Source organism: Taudactylus pleione, unplaced genomic scaffold (assembly GCF_031769625.1).
Source record: "Taudactylus pleione unplaced genomic scaffold, aTauple2 ptg000704l, whole genome shotgun sequence".
Classification (NCBI taxonomy): domain Eukaryota; kingdom Metazoa; phylum Chordata; class Amphibia; order Anura; family Myobatrachidae; genus Taudactylus; species Taudactylus pleione.
The window spans coordinates 694,314-707,191 of NW_028285106.1; positions in this window are offsets into that span (position 1 = coordinate 694,314).

The following is a 12,878-nucleotide window of genomic DNA, read 5'->3' on the forward strand; positions in this document are numbered from 1 at the left end:
TGGCTACCATTCTCCAATAAAGCATTTACGGCTACAATTGGAGCTGGTGCTTGCTGAATATTTGCTGATCTCTGTGCATATCCCTTATGGGGATATCCAGGTTTCCCTTGGTGTGGGGTCCATACTCTTTTTACTGTGCAGTTTCTACTTAAGTGTCCTGTTTGTTTGCAATTAAAACATGTCCGTGATTCAGGTGAAAGCATGTGTTGTTGTGAAGTTTGAGCAGAGGGCAAAGGTGGTGGATATGGGTAAGGATAGGGAGGGTAAGGGTATTGTGGGGGAAAAGAAGTGGGTGGATATCCTGGGACCTGTGGTTGCATTGGGTTAGTGGGATAGAGTTGTGTTTGTTGTTGAGTGGGGTTAGTGAGAGCAACTTGTTCTGGCATGAGTGTGTGTGAAAGTGCAAGCGTGTCTGTTGGCTGTGATGTTAACGTCATTCTCTCCAGAGCTTGTATACTGACAGCCATTAGTTTTTCGCTCTGGGTCTCCCTCTTTTTTGAGATGTTTTTGTCATGTTCTATGGCAGACTCTGTGAGGTTATCTATTGTAAGTCCCCGCCAGCCAGGCTGTGAGGTCTGAACCCGAGTTTTTAAATTCTCTTTTAACCCATCCATTAATATCATGACTATCATTCCCCTGTGGTGAATGCTATCTTTAATCTCTTCTATCCCAGTGTACTGGGTGATAGCCTGCAGAGCCCGGTCGCAATATTCTTCTGCAGTTTCACTCTCTTTTTGTTTGATTGTGAAGATTTTGTTCCAGTTAACTACTACTGGAAAATATACACCCAATTGAGTCACAATGCGGGAAATGTTACCTTGGTTTACTTGGTCTGTTAAGGGAACGTCGCCATCCAATACACAGTCCGTGATAAATTTTGTCACGTCGGTATTGTGTGGCAGGCAGGCCCTTAACATCACACGCCAATCTTTAATAGTGGGCTCATGAGAACTACCCAAATTTCTCAAAAATCTTTGACATTTGGCTAGTTCCTTTTTGGGATTGGGGAAATCATTTATAATGGAATTCAGTTCTGCTCTTGTCCATGGACAATGCATTACTACTTCCCTCGTGGGCACTACACCGTTTGCATCTGCATTTCCATTCGGAACAGTTATTGTCCGAATGGGATGCAGACCGGCAGCGTTGCTACCTCTGACCTGGTTACCTGGCTGGGGGTTTAATCTGCTGCTGCTACGTATGGTATTAACAACTTCCTCAATGGGTGCCGAGTGTATTAACACTTCCCTTGCTGTTACCGATGGAGATGGCGGCACCACCCGTGATTGTGGTGATGCAGCATCTATCATTTGTACAGCATGGGAAATAGAAGACATTGCAATAGGCTCATCTTCTACATCATAAACATTTTCTTTATGGTTACTTAAGAGGGGGTACAAATTACTAGTTACATTTTTATTGGTATTTTTGGTAACCGTACTTGCACCTCCATCCACATAAGGTGGGGGAGGTGAGCGTGAACTGCTGGCAATACGCTCCACGAAGCTACTTTGCCGCCTGTGCGCGCCAATTTGCGGCTCGCCCGTATTGCAACTCAGCGTCACGGATGTATTTTCTGGCAATGCGTTCGCAACGCTAGTTTGCGTCATTTGCACATTTTTAAGCCAAGCATCCCCTTCATGCTGCCATATTTTTAAACATTCAAAATACTTAATCTTTTTCTCTCGGGATCGCACCATACTGATGTGATCCTGGACATTAACACATTTTTGTCAAAACTACCAATTCTGGGAAACGGTCTAACACTCTTTCTCGTCATATTAAACCATATATCACAATACCTTATTGCATAAGTACCGTACTTAGTATGCATAATACGACGGGCTGATCCAATTGGAGCCTCCATTAGCAGCACATCATTGCTTAACATTTCTACCATTTGCGTGGCTCCCATTTTGAGACAACTCCTACGCTTTTCAATAAAAATTTAAACTGGTGAAAGACAATCAAGATACTTTCACTTACCTGTGAACGATTTAAGTCGGCGGCGCCCACACACCTGGATAAGATTTCGTAAGGCCACTTCCACACCTAGATAAGTTTTAGTAAGGTACTTCCAAACCTATGAGAGTTTGTATGTCGGCCACTCTCACGCACCTCTATACAACAAAGACAACATGTACACCTGCTACTGTGTTTAGAACGGTAAAGCTGCTTACCGAGCGACTAGGCTAACCCTTGCACCTAGCCCTTAAGGATCATACGGTACCCTTAACTTTAGGGAATAAATTACCCCTACCAACAATACACACACTGTTACACACTTTTTCTCTGTGCAGGAAATAAATGTTTAACCCAGATATTGGTAGATTGAACAAAGCCATTGAGGTTTACATTTTTTTCTAACACGTGGCAGCAGAACCGGAAGTGCGTATACGCTATTGTGCGATCGTCTGCATACACAATTATGCGACTACCACACAAGCGTATAATTACTTTTTTTTTTTTTTAACTGTGTACGCAAAAATGCGTTTTAGCTGCATACGCAAATACTGCAGCACCCCTCTAAACACAAGGTCCTATCAACAGAGGAAAAACAAACTTTTTTTCCTCTGTTGTCCCTGGATTCTAATCAGCGCTTCCTCTACACAATAACCGGCAGTACGCTCTCAGCAACACTGTGGTAATGAAAGACTAATGCGTCTCCCAAAAGGCGCCTCCACCCTTTTGCTGAGAGAGGACTGACCGAGTGTTATCGTGTATCAGATAGTGTGATAAACCAATGAGCCCCCACTGTTGAATTCGTCAATAAACCTTTTAATATATTCCTTCCTATAAACCTCTAAGATTCACCTGCCTAGAACCTCTAAGACAAAACCCTGCCTAAAACCTCTAAACAGAACGCTAATTGCGTACGCAGTTTAACCGCAAATAGAGACAGGAGTGGAATCTGTGTTTCCAACGCACAAGTATTATTCGTGTAAAAGTACAGTCAGTTACACGCAATCTATACATACACAAGTTAGGCGTAAAAGGAAATAATACAGACCCAAGTACGGTTATACATACGCTGCGCCTCTGGACCCAGAGATAGACTTCTGACTAGATATCCTCAGTTCACCCAAAATTCAGCATGAACTGGCAAACCAGTGTTCGGACACATGTATTTATTCCCCCCCAGACTGAAACAGGACAAAGGGGGAACTTCCTGCTGATCTCATTGGTTCCCAGAGGAGAAGCATATGTAACGACACATTTAACAGGTTGCTTCAAATAGACTTTCCCTGCCTCTAACAGCCGGAGTCTTTCTGGTAACGCCTCCTGTAACATTCCATCAACTAAACATTTTGTTGCTTGTAAGTTCTGCGATCCGGAACTTGAGTTTGCATGATGCGATCTCTCCACCGATAACACCGGGATTCTGTAAAAAGCGTACGCATCAGAACAAAACCAAACACACCTTGCTTATCATGTATAATACCTTAGATATCAAAAACCTCTATTTCTTAGCATTTAAACTAACTTAACCAACTTGAATCATACAATTTGATGCTAATGGAACCTTGTGTGCGAATATGTAGTGTGTGAGTATTCGGGGTTTGATATAAGGACGCTAGTTATTACTGGGTGAAATTTAAGTGCATAATTTCTCATACACGAAGTGAACATCCAGCAGTGTGGGGATGGCTGAGGGTTGTAGTTCTACATGCCCTCTGTCAGCAGGCCCCCACCTGTTGTGTGTTCAAAGGAAAACAAAACCTCTTTTGTTCTCACAGACTCTTGTGTGAAATGCAAATGTATTACCACCTCAAGCTGTGGAATTTGGGGCCATCCTGTCTAGGATTCAGACAAATCCAATTGTGTAGATATTATATTACAATTGCCACAACTATCCTTTATCTGCATCCAGGAATTCCCAATTTGTATGTAAAAATACCCATTGTCTCTTCTTATTTACTTTTACTCAGAAAGCTTGTTTTTCCAGTTGCCCTTGGTAGGTTAACAAAAACATTGCCATCTGTTCTTAGCTCCTGAGTTATAACTTGAATTGACGCTGACCACAAAAATGGTGTCTTGCGACCTCATTTCCAAAATGGAGTCTTGCGGCCATTCGCAAGATGGCGTCGCCGCGATTAAATTTTAAACTGAACTTGTCTCAGCCAATTATTCAGCTTCGACATATGTAATATTGATCATACATGGTCTCAGACGAGAGTTATCTTCCTTATGTTCTTATCACGGAACAAAGGAACAGGGAACCCCCAAATCCCAATTATCAGGTGGGCACCAGGGAAGTAGAGACCACGATTACCTTAATGCTCTAGATTTTGGCCGTTGCCAAGGGTGACACTATTGAGCGTTACTCTGAATATACTGCGCAATATCTATCGAGCAATTTGTGAAAATACTTTAAGAAAGACAAATACTCTGGGTACTGTACACTTCGCAGTAGATCACTTTGACACTGTACGCTCCGAAAGCTTGTCACGTGATTGTACGGTCCTACAGTACCATGGGGCTGTAATACACTTAAGACTATAAAGTGGGCAATCACATAAAATAATAATGCAGGAATTCACGTGCATTCAATGTACAGCATAAATAACATCCATTATACCCGGTATAATGAAAGGTTATCAAATTACTCAATAGTTCGGTAGTAGCAAGGGCAGATACCTAATCTTAACACAATGAGTCCTGGCAAATAATGTGTTAACCTATTATGCTGGCCATACACCTGCACCGATTGCCCGATTTTCGACAAGTCATATGATGGATCTTGTGAAAATCGTGTATTTATTTTAGTAAGATATGATCCGATGCGCACTCCCGCAGCTCCTATAATCGGATCTTATGATCAGATGTGCAGCCCACATGTTCCATCCTATCGTGTGCAGATCGTGCCGTTTATTTTGTTCATGCAATCCATCGTGCGGCAATTCAAGTAATTTCAATGACTATTTCCCTAATGAGCGCGTGATGCACAGGATCGATTATACAACAGATTCTGTGCTAAGAAAAACAACAAACATGCTGCCGGGACTGCCAGGGAGCTCCGGAGAGTCGGATGGTGAATCGGCTCTGATGCTGGTTGTGCAGGTGTATGGCCAGCATAACTCTTCACTGGCCAGCTCTTTCGTTGGTGCACATAAAGTGGATACAGGAGGTAATTGGATTTTAGGATGCTTAGTGCTGCACCATTCCTCTCTGCTATATAGGCAGACACATGGCACTTCCCTGGCTTTATACTTGCAGTCATATGATCAATGAGGGCTGCCCCATTTAAATGCTGCTCTGGCTGCAGATGGTGGCCAGGGTGCTTTGCTCTTTACCTAGCTCCAGCACATTGAGACTTCCTATGTATATGATCCTGTGTATAACCTGGCTTGTTCGAGACTTCAGTCTGCATAATCCCTGTGACCTCCAGGTATTCTGACTTGGCTCTGTTTGAAACTCCTCAGTGATGAGTCCCTGTGGCTATTCTGAGACCTTCTGAGTATCAATTGTGATGTAACTTATAACTCTCCTTGCTTAACCACTGTGGACTCTATGAGACCTCAGAGCAGGACTTGCTGGCATCTTTTAGTGATTGCACGAGTCCCAAGTGAAGACTGGTGCCTCATTTAGCTTCCGTGCCTCTGGGGAAGTAGTGCTATACCTGGCGAGACCGTCACAGGGTCCTTTGCCTTCTAGTTCTGCATGATAGGAAACCACTGGTGCAGAATTCTTCTTCGTTAAGAAAACAAATGGCAGCCTTAGAACGTGTATTGACTGCCGAGACTTAAATGCTATCACAATAAAAGATAAATACCCTTTACTGTTCATTACGGAGTTATTTGACAAGTTGCAGGTACTCGGGAGCACCTATATTTACCAAGCTGGGTTGGAAGGGACCATACAAAGTCATCAGAATAAGACAGGGAGATGAGCGGATGATGACCTTTAAACAGATGGCCAATATGAGTATTTGGCAAGTCGGCAATGAACCAGCTGCATTTCAAAAGTATGACCATAAACTTTACAGGTTTCTGCACCATCAAATTGTAGTAATTTACTTAGAAGACATTCTTGTTTTGTGTTCTAAAGACTTATCTACTCATCAGAAACGTCTTTTCTTTGTAAACTTAAAAAATTTATTTTTGAACTGGCCGAGTTACCTTTCCTAAGGCCCATTGGCTGGATATAACAAAATTACAAGTAATTTTCAACTAGCCTCAATCAGCTGGTCTCAAGGCAACACAAAGTTTTCTTGGATTCACCAATTATTACAATCAATACATTCATTAATAATTATTCCACAATAGTGTCACCTATAACAGCTGTGTCGCAAATTTCCTTAAACTCCAAAGTCTAGACACCTGAATCAAAATAAGCGTATCCCATACTTGTAATGGGGAATGCGATCTGCCTCAAATTTACTAAAATAACGGGGAACCCTATGATAATAATGCAACCAGGAGATGGCGTTATTAGGGCTGTCCCCTGTTTCACTGTCTACTGCTCTGCCTGACAGCCGAGAACCGGTGCCTGTGATCAGCTTTGTGGTCTAAATAAACCACAAGCTGATCATTCCAAATGCACATGATACCTACAAAAATAACTGCCAAGTGACCCTGGAGGAAAGCGCTTTCCCTTGCAGACTTCCTGCATTTTAAATGTATGCTCTCCACTTACAGTTTTTCCCTCTCCAAACATCTCTTATTTCAAAACCCATTCTCCTTCCAGTATGCAACCTCGATCTTCTCTGTTATCTTCAATTCCTTCATCTGTCCCCTCTTACACGGTCCACCCTCCTTGACTTTTCCACCCACTTCATGCCTAAAATTTAATCCATCCATCAGGACAAGGCTGCTCAAGCCCCCACTCCTCTCTTCCCTTCCAGCCACTTCCCTCCTAACCTATCCCCATCCTCGGCCTCCATCCTGCCAACCCTGTCTTCATTCTTTCCAGTTTCTTTCCCAGATCTGCCCCCCTCTGCCTTGATCCTATTCCCACCCACCTATCTCACACTGGGTCTGATTCAGACCCACTCGCTATGATGTGCACGAGCCAGTGCTAGAGATCGGAATGCGTTCGCTCGCTGTGCATACACTGCCCAGCATAGTGATTGACAGGTGAAGCCGTTTGTAGTTGGTGACAGGGACTGGCCACTGGAAACGGGGAAGTGGAGGTGCGAACGCAGGCATGCCCAAGTGTTACAACTCCGTTACAAAGGCGTGCATAATTAAAAGGCAGTGTCATAGTACACGTCACTTGGTGGTGACGTGAAGTGATTGCAGTGCTTGCGGAAGGGTATAGTCAATATCAAGCGCTGCGATTGCATCCGATGGTGCTCGATGTACCAATGGTTTCATGCACTTCCAGGAGATGTCGTGTGCAAGTGGGCATCTTATGAATGGCTGATGGGCGTCTGCATACACAAAGTGATCGCATGCCAAGACATAGTGGGCATGCTAATTCCTTGCTGTACAATCGCCTGCCTTGGTGGGCGTGTGCTGAATTTGCATACGCAGGGAGCGAGCGAACGCATCTAGCGAGTGGGTCTGAATCAGGCCCACTGTCTATTTCCACCTTTCCCTCTTCAACCTCTCTCTTATCACCGTCTTCTCTGCATTCAAGCATGCTCTTGTTTCTCACCCTTGAAACCAACCCTTGACCATGACTCTCTCTAATTACCAACCCATCTTTATCTTCCCCTTTGCCTCTGAGCTCCTTGAATGGACTGTCTATAGCCACCTTACCATCTTTGTTTTTCCCCACTCCCTGCTTGACCCACTTCAGTCTAGCTGTCGTCTCTCTACTCAACAGAAACTTCCCTCATTAAATTTAGAAACTATTTTCTTGCTGCTTAATCCAAGATTCTTACTCTATACTCATTCTCCTTAACCTCACCACTGTCTTTCAAACCGTGGACCACCCTCTTTTCTTGAAAGTCCTTACCTCCTTAGTCTGTGTGTCATCCTGTCTCTCTGACCAATTGTTTTCTGTCTCTTCAGCTACCTTTTCTGCTCTGTTCCTGGTCCCCTTGTGTTATGCCTTTATACTTCCTCCCTGTGTGACCTCATCTGCTGTTTTGGCCTCCTAGATCATCTTTACAATGACAACACTCAGCTCTACCTCTCCTCCAGACTTCTCCCCTTCTTTCCCTCACTTTTAGCTCAAACTGTCTCTCGGCTATTTTCTCTTGGATGTCCCAGCACATTCCTAAACTAAACCGAAGACTGAGCTCATCATCTTCTGGCTCTCCAGAGTCCCCTCACCTTGACTCTGCACTCTCCTTCAATCCATCTTCAAGTCTTGCCATTTCTATATTTCTAGGATCAGAACCTTTCGCACACTGGAAACATTGAAGACTCTCCTCTACTCACTGGTCATCACTTGACTGAACTATTGCAATCTCAACTTCAGCATTGCTCCACTACACCCCTCACTCACATATATAGCCATCACCTAGTCCTCTCAGCCTACATCTCTAAAGTTATCTGCCACCACACTCCCTCCTACCCACTTTGCTCTGCCAAGGACTGCCACCTTTCGTTCAACTGATTACCTCCATTATTTTACCCACGCTCCTCTCCCCCACTCACCAAAGCTACAAATCAGGTTCTCAAAATGGGATGAGTATGGGATGCCAGCGGTCAGAATCCTGACAGGGTTAGCCTACCGACACTTTTTTGGTCGGTATCCTAACCTTCCCCCTCTCCCTAACCTAACCCTCCTTCCCCGGTACCTGAACCTAACCTCACCCTCCTTGGTGCCTAACCCTAACCTAACCCACAGCCCCGCTACTTACGTTCGGGATTCCAAACACCAGCATTCTGACTGCTGGAATTCCCTCCATCAGTATTTTAACTGCATCCCCTGATAACCCATTTTTCATTAAAACCTGCCAGCTCTCATCCTAACTCACCCTTCTGTGTTCCTCACACATTGACGTACTCCTGTCTCACCCGTTTGTCTGGTCTTCACCCATAGACTGTAAGCTCTCATGACGAGGCCCTCTTCCCTTATGTGCTCTTCCATTTCCTCAGTTATAACATTATCTCTTCGCTCTTGCCAACAGCGGCACCGAGCCTCTGGTTAAGCCTCTCAGAACTGCAAATAGAAAGTATGGTGGTCGCTCACATTAGCTTCATGATATTGCTCAGGTGCTTGTAAAGGGCGGGGTTTACACTGAACCACAGAAAAAAGAAGATTCCCTCCAGCACACTGCAGCAATATTAGCAAATATACTTGAATCCTACATGATAATAGTGGCTCTGGCTGGGCCTTTTTCAGGGCATCACCACTTAATTCACATAGATATTTTTTCATCACCTTTCCATTTGTTTATGTAATTTTAATTCTTATTATATTAACACTTAGTGAAGTGTAAAGTAAATATGTGTCAAGATAATCAATATCACCTTTCTTCCATTTTTCGTGTGATACCCGGGGAGTGGTCCTTGGCTGGGTTCTTTTGGGCTGCTCTGCGCCTCGGAAGTGAACCCCTTAATGTTAGGGATGCCGGTATAGCGGAGCCTTGACACTGGCCTGGCGCTTAATCATATATTTGCAAATGTATGTAACTAATACCTCTGAATCTCTATTATCATGTAGGATTCAAGTATATTTGCTAGTATTGCTCCAGTGTGCTGGAGGGAATCTTCTTTTTTCTGTGGTTCAGTATAAACCCCACCCTTTACAAGCACCTGAGCAATATCATTAAGCTGATGTGAGCGGCCACCATACTTTCTATTTGCAGTTCTGAGAGGCATGAAAGGAGCCAGCATTGGGAGGATATGCTGGTCCGTATTGTGCCATTTGGAGGTTTTTGGGGTACCTCCTAGGTGAGTCAGCTCTCAGCTTATACTTGTGCTGTTATCATGCAGTACATTAATTGTAATTATATGACCCAGAGTGGGTGCTACTATTTTGTAGCAATAATTATTTTGGGGTGAGCGTTTGGGCGTGGTGCCCACGGAGTGGCTCTGGCTGGGCCTTTTTCAGGGCATCACCACTTAATTCACATAGATATTTTCATCACCTTTCCATTTGTTTGTTTATTATTTATGTAATTTTAATTCTTTCTTATTATATTAACACTTATTTATTATCTTGACACATCTATACTATACACTTCACTATCACCTTTCTTCCATTTTTCGTGTGATGCCCTGGGAGTGGTCCTTGGCTGGGTTATTTTGGGCTGCTCTGCGCCTCGGACGTGAACCCCTTAATGTTAGGGACGATGGTATAGAGGAGCCTTGACGCTGGCCCGGCGCTTAATCATATATTTGCAAATGTATGCAACCAATACCTCTGAATTTCTATTATCATATAGGATTCAAGTATTTTTGCTAATATTGTTGCAGTGTGCTGGAGGGAATCTTCTTTTTTTCTGTGGTACATTGTGGTATTGCCAGGAGTTGGTAAAGTTTCTTGATGAACTTTTTGCAGCACAACCTACAGCTTTCACTATACGGTTGGCAGTGTAAAGCCGTGACTGTTGCACAGCCATTAAATGGACCTCCCAGACAGAGAAAATATTTTCTAACTTTGAAACAATTCTGGATTGTGAGACTTATCCAGCATCATTATCTATCAATACCATTTACTTCACTTGTGCTTACCCAATGTACAGATGTTGCCCCCATGTCTTCTATGCATGATAGTTATTGGTTTATGCAGAAAATTATATATATCAAAATACACTCTAGTTGCCAACACATTGGTATTGGAAGACGTTATCCCAGATGAATTTAGCAATTGTGTTACAAATCAGGGTCTTAGCATTTCTGACAAGCTCAGGCACTCCTTCATTGCTGTATCCAGGCCAATGCCGAAACATTCCATTGTAATTACCTGATGCACCTGAGCAGCTCAGCTGTGCGCTCACCTGGTCAGCTAGACCAATGGCTATTCACCACCTCCTAGTGAGCAACCCATTGCCTGAACGTGTCCCTTCCCAGGATAGTTCTGAGCTCCAGGCTTACTCCTTGTATCCTGTGATCTCTGTGACTACCTGCTACTACATGGACTCTCACTATGTACCATCTGCCACTGTGTTCCATTACCTGTCAGCGCCGTAGCTCCCAGGCATACAGGCCTGCTCCAACCACTTTGTCTCAGCCAGCAAGTACACTGCCTTCCATCTGAACTGTGGTTCAGTGTGCAGTGTCACCTCCAGTGTCTGTACACTGGAGGTGCCCAGTAAGCTGTATTACTTATCCTGACTCTCAGTTTCTGAGTTCCTCACTAGGTTCCAGTTCCAGGTCTTGTGTCAGAGCAGTACCAGAGTTACCGCTTCCTCAAGCTGTACTCTGACTACATTAGACTCCGACTCCTGGACTGAGTTCTGAGGGCCTGATTCAGAGTCGCTCGTACGATGTGTATGCAAATTGCGTAGGCAGTGTAATCGCACAGCAATGCATTAGCACGCAGAGGATTTCTTAAGAGAGCGATCGAAAAGTGTATGCAGACGCCCACTTGTGCATGTCATGTCCAGGAAGTGTAGGCAACCATCGGGTAACATCGGATGCTATCACAGCGCTTAAGGTTGACCATAACCTGCCGTGAGCACTTCTGTGTAAAAACAAGCCAGGTGACATGTACTATGACGCTGTCCTATAATTATGCACACCTCTAGAACGCCGTTGAGATGCTCAGGCACGCCTGCGTTGCACCTCCACTCCGTTTTAAATGGCCAGCCCGTTACCACCTACAAACGGCTTCCCCTGTCACTCACTTTGCTGGGCTGCCTATGCGCAGCGAGAGAGTGCATTGCATTGTGAACTTTCGCTGCATGCGCACAACGTATACACACTGCATACCATCGACAGCAATGAGAGTATGCATCTTAGTGAGCGGGTCTGAATGAGCTCCTGAGTTCCTATCTACCAGTACTATATTGTTCTGAGTCCTGGGGGTTCAGCTTTGTTTCTGGAGTGTATCCCTGGTCTTGTTGGCCTTTACAGGTCACTCGGTGAGGGGTAAAGTGGACCTGGTCTGTACACTCCAGTACCGTATCCATGCCAATCACAAGTCTGTGGTTCCTCCACTGTCACTAGTGCACAGTACCTGTACTCATGATATATGCATGCGTAAAGAGTTACATTAAGCCTTCTCATTTCATCTGCACCTCCATTCAGTCCACGGGTCCCAAACTGGATCTTCAGAATATGCAGACCGTGACAAATGGTAGAAATTCGAAAAGGGAAATAGCCAGGTCATAGCAAGGTTTGTGGCACGCATCAAACAAGGAGAGTCATGTCACGGGCAGTATCCAGATCATCTTGCAGACAAAAATGGTCAGGTCACCAGCAAGGGTTGAGACAGGCAGCAAACAAGGATAAATCAACACTAAACAATTTTATTATTTCAATATCTAGACCAGTGCTTCTCAAATACAGTCCTAGTGACACACACTAACAGTGCATGTTTTCCAGGTCTCCTGACAGAATCACAGGTAAAATTATTAGAACCGCCTGTGGATCTTTTAAAAAGTGTCAGTCAGTAATAAATATACTGGTGCTCCAGCAAGGAGATATAGAAAATATGCACTGTTAGCAGAGGACTGGATTTGAGAAGCACCGATTTAGTCTAAACGCAAACTGACCAAAGGAGCACCCTGGCATACAATTTGGGATGTAGGAGTGACTTTGACAATAATCACATCGGTGGGATTAATCCGCAAACTTTTAGGGTCCAACATAAAGCTCCACTTGGCAAATTCGGCAAAACTGGTCCTCCTATTAGAGGACCCTACTTCATCTGCGAACCCAAGCAACACAGAGGATTGGAGCCGAAAGGAAAGTAAGGGACGGTTGTTGTTTTTAAACAAATTTTAATTCCAAGTCTGATAAATGAACAATGTAATTAAATGGAAAATTAAATTAAACAAATGATGAGTTTAAGAAATCAATCATTGGGGTCAT